The sequence below is a fragment of the Eucyclogobius newberryi genome, unplaced genomic scaffold (genome assembly GCF_026437365.1).
Source record: "Eucyclogobius newberryi isolate DKJ021-1_F unplaced genomic scaffold, fEucNew1.0.hap1 SCAF_10, whole genome shotgun sequence".
In the NCBI taxonomy this organism is placed as follows: Eukaryota; Metazoa; Chordata; class Actinopteri; order Gobiiformes; family Gobiidae; genus Eucyclogobius; species Eucyclogobius newberryi.
In genome coordinates this window covers 4253888-4261686 of record NW_027315724.1, presented here as the reverse complement: position 1 = coordinate 4261686, position 7799 = coordinate 4253888, and positions in this window count along the sequence as shown.

Below are 7799 nucleotides of genomic sequence, written 5' to 3'. Positions count from 1 at the left end.
TGTCCCGACGTTACAATTCATTTGTCTTTCCTTTCAATAAAGTATTTCATCTCTTTAAAGAATATGTCAGACATGAAGGAGATCCTCAGCTGCAGGACCATCACGTCATCTCCTTTTGTTCTCTGCTGCGCTCCTCATTTTCCTCCAGATGCCCTCCCCGTGCACAGGCTCTGGAGATGCAACTGGTCCCAATGTTTTTACAGGTCATGTTAAGTTCTCTACATTTCTGTGCTTCACACGCCACAGCAAAGGAATATGAAAGAATGTTTATTGAGAATAGTGATGATGGATCGATGATGGATCGATGATGGATCGATGGTGATAATGGACTCAATCGTAATAACATCATCAGCTTTTTACCATAGAAAAAACATTGCCAAAATCAAAAAAATAGTGTCTAAACCAGATTTAGAGAGACTTGTGTTTGCCTCCAGTAGATCAGACTGTAACGGCCTCCTGCTGGTGCCCAGAGTCCGGACTAAACATGGACCGGCCTCCTGCTGGTGCCAGAGTCAGGACTAAACATGGACCGGCCTCCTGCTGGTGCCCAGAGTCCGGACTAAACATGGACCGGCCTCCTGCTGGTGCCCGTGTCAGGACTAAACATGGGCCGGCCTCCTGCTGGTGCCAGAGTCAGGACTAAACATGGACCGGCCTCCTGCTGGTGCCCAGAGTCCGGACTAAACATGGACCGGCCTCCTGCTGGTGCCAGAGTCAGGACTAAACATGGACCGGCCTCCTGCTGGTGCCAGAGTCAGGACTAAATATGGACCGGCCTCCTGCTGGTGCCCGTGTCAAGACTAAACATGGAGCGGCCTCCTGCTGGTGCCAGAGTCAGGACTAAACATGGACCGGCCTCCTGCTGGTGCCCGTGTCAGGACTAAACATGGAGCGGCCTCCTGCTGGTGCCAGAGTCAGGACTAAACATGGAGCGGCCTCCTGCTGGTGCCAGAGTCAGGACTAAACATGGACCGGCCTCCTGCTGGTGCCAGAGTCAGGACTAAACATGGACCGGCCTCCTGCTGGTGCCAGAGTCAGGACTAAACATGGAGCGGCCTCCTGCTGGTGCCAGAGTCAGGACTAAACATGGAGCGGCCTCCTGCTGGTGCCAGAGTCAGGACTAAACATGGAGCGGCCTCCTGCTGGTGCCAGAGTCAGGACTAAACATGGACCGGCCTCCTGCTGGTGCCAGAGTCAGGACTAAACATGGACCGGCCTCCTGCTGGTGCCAGAGTCAGGACTAAACATGGACCGGCCTCCTGCTGGTGCCAGAGTCAGGACTAAACATGGACCGGCCTCCTGCTGGTGCCCGTGTCAGGACTAAACATGGAGCGGCCTCCTGCTGGTGCCAGAGTCAGGACTAAACATGGACCGGCCTCCTGCTGGTGCCCAGAGTCAGGACTAAACATGGACCGGCCTCCTGCTGGTGCCCGTGTCAGGACTAAACATGGAGCGGCCTCCTGCTGGTGCCAGAGTCAGGACTAAATATGGACCGGCCTCCTGCTGGTGCCCGTGTCAAGACTAAACATGGACCGGCCTCCTGCTGGTGCCAGAGTCAGGACTAAACATGGACCGGCCTCCTGCTGGTGCCCGTGTCAGGACTAAACATGGACCGGCCTCCTGCTGGTGCCAGAGTCAGGACTAAACATGGAGCGGCCTCCTGCTGGTGCCAGAGTCAGGACTAAACATGGACCGGCCTCCTGCTGGTGCCAGAGTCAGGACTAAACATGGACCGGCCTCCTGCTGGTGCCTGCGTCAGGACTAAATATGGACCGGCCTCCTGCTGGTGCCCGTGTCAAGACTAAACATGGAGCGGCCTCCTGCTGGTGCCAGAGTCAGGACTAAACATGGACCGGCCTCCTGCTGGTGCCTGTGTCAGGACTAAACATGGAGCGGCCTCCTGCTGGTGCCAGAGTCAGGACTAAACATGGACCGGCCTCCTGCTGGTGCCAGAGTCAGGACTAAACATGGACCGGCCTCCTGCTGGTGCCAGAGTCAGGACTAAACATGGACCGGCCTCCTGCTGGTGCCCGTGTCAGGACTAAACATGGAGCGGCCTCCTGCTGGTGCCAGAGTCAGGACTAAACATGGACCGGCCTCCTGCTGGTGCCCAGAGTCAGGACTAAACATGGACCGGCCTCCTGCTGGTGCCCGTGTCAGGACTAAACATGGAGCGGCCTCCTGCTGGTGCCAGAGTCAGGACTAAACATGGAGCGGCCTCCTGCTGGTGCCAGAGTCAGGACTAAACATGGAGCGGCCTCCTGCTGGTGCCAGAGTCAGGACTAAACATGGACCGGCCTCCTGCTGGTGCCAGACTCAGGACTAAACATGGGGAATCTGCGTTTCAGTTTTATGCAGCTAAAATCTGGAACATTCTTCCTGAAGATGTGAGACAGGTTCTACTCTAACAATGTTCAAATCTAAGATAAAAACAGTTTTGTTTAGCTGTGACTGAAAGGATTCTTCCTTGCACTCTTCTCTTTTATTTCTTAAACTGTTTTGTGATTTTATTGTAAACTGGCTGTCAGACTTTTCTCTGACCGTTTTTTGACATTTTAGACGCTAAAATACAGGTCTGGGACTATTTTGAGGTAGTACCCTGCACCTTTAAATTTTATCCTAAAAAAAGCACCTTTAAATTCATTACAATTTAAACACGATAAAAATTGAACATGTAAATACTTCTGCTGGACACAAGAGCCCATCGTGCTGGTGTCCAAGCGCAGCAGCAGGAGCCTGGGGACAGGGTCAGAACACACGCTGGTCACGTTGTCTGTCGGCACTAAGACCACTGTAAAGACCAGGAAGAGCCACTGACCAAGAGCCAGCTTTTAACACTAAAGCTTTGGTCGAGTTTTGTCTGAGACAATTAGTTTAGCTAAAGCTAAATCTCGGGCGGGGCAGACGAGACTGGGTCCGTCGGTAAAGATACAAAGCGCCACATCAGGTGGAGGCGTCGACCAGAGAGTCGTCGTAAAAGACGCTCAGCACAGACGTGTGCAGTTTGCAGAAAAGCGCGTAGATATGGGAACAAATCAATCTAAAAGTGATGTGTCCATCCCGGAGACGCCTGTCACGTCCCGGAGACGCCTGTCCTGCTGCAATGTCAAATAAATATGGGAAAGAGTGTCTGGGATGCCATGTCTGTGGTCTGTCATTTCTTTGTGATTTGAATGCATTTTTCCTGTTGTGAAGCATTTTGAATTGCCTTGTGTATGAAATGTGCTCTACAAATAAACTTGCCTTGCCCTGATGGATCGATGATGGATCGATGATGGATCGATGATGGATCGATGATGGATCGATGATGGATCGATGAGAGTTGGCTGGGTAGAGACTCCGTCTCGGGTAACCCGCCCAGCCGATTCAGAACCCCCAAAGAGGATTTAAAATGAGCAAAGATGATCTGGATCTCAATGTAAAGCCTGACTGGAAATGATGTTAAGTGAGTGGCATGAGAGGCTCTGATGAGGAGGTGGATGGAATCGAAAAGCACTCTGTCCATTGATTAATACTGGTGCATTCGAATATCATTTTTAAAGAGATTCAGGCAATGAAAGAAAGATGAAAGGAAGATATGGAGAGCAGGCGAGTGCGATAGACTTGGCGGTGCCCCAAAACGGTCACAAGTCAAACGGTTGGCGTAGAAGACAATGCGTTTGTGGGTAGTCGATGGAAGTACATGGGTATGAATGCGAGAGTGATAGGGTTGAGGTTTGAACGAGCAATTGTTAAAACCGGATTACGTGATGGAGTCGCCTTGAGTAGAGAGAAAAGTTGAGGAGAGCGAAATACTTGGATATAGGAGTTAATGAGCTGCAGATAGTAATGAAGTCAATATGAGCGATGGATGAAGGGAACTTAATTGAGAGCTGAAGGAGATTGAGAATGAATGGAATGAAAGATCGATGAGAGGGTAGTCTGATTTAAGATGGTTCCTGAAGATCCAAGAAGAGGAATTAGGGCGATCGTCAAAGTTTGGTGCACAGCGACAGTGAATCGTGAGTAGGAGTTGGCTTGACTTGAGCATAAGCAATGCGGGTGATAGAGGGGAGTAGACTAAGACTCTAGAGAATTATGAGGTGCGGCATAATAGAATATCCCTTACTGATCTACCAAAGATCAGTAAGGGATTATTTGACAGCCCCTCCCCCACTGTGGCCACCTCTGCCAACCCAACCCCAGTCCCCCCCACCTCCCTCACAGTTCAGGAACAGGATGTAGGCAGACTATTTCGGAAATTCACTGCAGGGGGATCACTGACTTCCTGACGGATCAGAGTCAGTGTGTGCAGCTGGGGAAGAATGTCTTAGACACTTGACCATCAGCACAGGAGCTCCACAGGGCTGTGTACTTTCTCCTCTGCTCTTCTCCCTGTACACAAACTGCTGCAACTCCAGCCATGACTCCGTAAAACTAATCAAGTTTGTGGACGACACCACCCTCATCACCCTCATCAGCACCACCCTCATCACCATGACGACACCACCCTCATTGGGCCCATCTTGGACAGGGATGAGTCTGTCAACAGGAGGTGGAGCGGCTGGTGTCCTGGTGCAGCAGTAACAACCTGGAGTTCAACGCCCAGAAGACAGTGGAGATGATCGTGGACTTCAGGACACCAGGACCTCAAGTGGGAGCCACCATCAGCTCCATCATCAAGAAGGCCCAGCAGAGGATGTACTTCCTGCAGCAGCTGAGGAAAGACAAGCTGACATGAAGGTGCAGTTCTACACGGCCATCATTGAGTCCAGAACCCCCCGCCACAAGAACAGTTTCTTTCCCTCTGCCGTTGGACTCATGAACACTTCCTAAGCACCTTGCACTGTTTACTTCTTATTGCACTACACATTTTATTTTTCATTTATGTACAGATCATGCCTATTTCTAACCTTATTTTAACCTATCTTTTATATAACTGGAGCTGTTTTGTATTCATTGTTCAATGTTTTGTTGTTGTGAACAAGTTCCTATGTTTGTGAATTTTGTTCATTGACAAATGGCAATAAACCTTATTCTGATTCTGATTCTGGTTTCCACGGATCCCGGCTCCAGTCTTGACCACCAGACGGATCCAGCTGCATCCACTCCTGCATGTCCTTGTCCAACTTCGTGTGTCCTGGTTCGACCCTGACCAGTCCCCCATTTCCTGGCTCTTGTTCCTCGCTATACCTGCCCCCACCACGATACGTGTATTCAGGTGCATTCTATACTCATCCAAATGAGTGGCCAGTAAATGCTTGCAGGTGCAAGTCTCTAGTCCATCGTTGAGTATATACTGTATGAGCTTGCTATTTTAACAGGACAAATCAAACACAAAAACAAATCCAGGCAGTACACACTTTTTTCATAAATATGTAAATAGATCACAAAGTTATCTTGTATTCCCTATGGGACTAATGCCCAAGGGAACCACTTCTGACATGTGTGCTTGCAAGATGTGTGGGCGTGCCTAGGGTGTGTGCTGGGTTAACTGGGGAACGCAATACAGGTGTGGGGAAAAAGGAGGTGAGGGTCACAGTTGCAATTGGACGGCCTTTGACAGGGAGCACCGGATGCCACGAGAGCACCGGATGCCACGAGAGCACCGGATGCCACGAGAGCACCGGATGCCACGAGAGCACCGGATGCCACGAGAGCACCGGATGCCACGAGAGCACAGAGCCAGGATGAGAGTGGCAGCAGAAGGAGATGGAGAAGCGGTACAGCAACAGGACAACTCCCTTTATCATCTGCTGGCAGTGGTGGTGGCAGCACTGCAGGGTCGTGTGTTTGGGTTGTTGAATCCGAGCTGCTAGCCCTGACTCACCACTCTATTCAAAATCCACCTGTCCCCGACCAGTTGCATTGTACAGGCCTCCGCCCTCTCTGCCTCGGGTATGAAGCGTCCTGGCAAGAAACCTTGGGAGTGCACTGGCCCACCGGACCTGGAACCAGGACTTCCAACCCAATTTGTTTTAAAATGAAAAAATAATATAGCAGGCCTAATTTTAACATTCATATTTTATTACAGTTCATAAATAAATTATTTTTATTTATATTCATATTATATTATATAAATTATACTTTTTATATATTTTTTTCCCATAAAAGTGTTTTTCATGTTGAGTAATAATACAGTGCTCCCCACTAAACTGCATTGTGAGGGTCACGGCTTCTCTGGCCTGTGACACTTTCCCACTTAAATAAATGTTACAGAAGTGGTGAAAAGTGGTAAAAATATTGTGTTTGAAAACTGAAAAACTCAAGTATAACAACAAACTCCTGGTGGATACGGCCTTAACCTAACCCTCATAAATACTCATTTTCATGTCTGGCCCTAACAATAGTCTAGTGCCTGAATGGAATTATTGATGCTGATGCCCACCCCCCCAGGGGCCATCAATCAATGACCCCAATATGAGCGCAATGCAACACTGATTCACTCACTCACAAACCTAAGTATAGTCCTCAATGCACAGGAGTGAGTTGCAGGCATATAAATATACAACAACAAAATAAATCATAGTTCATATCACAGGTCTGCTAATGGTGCATGCTAGGTTTGATTCATGTAATACATTATACAATAAAATGTATGGACAACAAAAACCCGCAAGTGGCTAAACCTCTAAATATTACATTTATTATTATGATTAATATTAATTTCATGAAAACAAATAATATTTATAGTAATAGTATTTTTTATCACCATCAGCACAATATTCCTGGGGCAGTTATGGATCATTTGAAGGGGCCGGTTCAGAAAGACTTTCAAATTTACTTTTGAAAACCTGGCGTTTCCTGTGCTCAGCTGCACAGACGGTCCAGACAAACCTTTAATGTGGCCATTTTCACTGTTACACCCCTATTTACACCCTATTTACACCCTATTTACACCCTATTTACACCCCTATTTACACCCCTATTTACACCCTATTTACACCCTATTTACACCCTATTTACACCCCTAACCCTGGTACAAGTGACTAAATGTGCACAGATTTTTTCCCATAGAAAACACAGAACCAGTGCTGTGCGTAGATGTCCTGCTCCAGCCTGTAGACGTCCTGCTCCAGCGTGTAGACGTCCTGCTCCAGCGTCCAGCTCCAGCGTGTAGACGTCCTACTCCAGCGTGTAGACGTCCTGCTCCAGCGTGTAGACGTCCTGCTCCAGCGTCCAGCTCCAGCGTGTAGACGTCCTACTCCAGCGTGTAGACGTCCTGCTCCAGCGTGTAGACGTCCTGCTCCAGCGTGTAAACGTCCTGCTCCAGCCTGTAGACGTCCTACTCCAGCGTGTAGACGTCCTGCTCCAGCGTCCTGCTCCAGCCTGTAGACGTCCTTCTCCAGCGTGTAGACGTCCTGATCCAGCGTCCTGCTCCAGCGTCCTGCTCCAGCCTGTAGACGTCCTTCTCCAGCGTGTAGACGTCCTGCTCCAGCGTGTAGACGTCCTGCTCCAGCGTGTAGACGTCCTGCTCCAGCGTCCTGCTCCAGCCTGTAGACGTTCTGCTCCTGCGTGTAGACGTCCTGCTCCAGCGTGTAGACGTCCTGCTCCAGCGTGTAGACGTCCTGCTCCAGCGTGTAGACGTCCTGCTCCAGCGTGTAGATGTCCTACTCCAGCGTCCTGCTCCAGCGTGTAGACGTCCTGCTCCAGCGTGTAGACGTCCTTCTCTAACGTGTAGACGTCCTGTCCAGCGTGTAGACGTCCAGCTCCAGCGCACAGACCTTGCGGTGACATGCGGCTGTGGTTACACACTTAAACACATAAACACTTTGGGGTGCAGTGTATTTTAGGCCCTCAGGCCGCAAATTTCGGGTGTT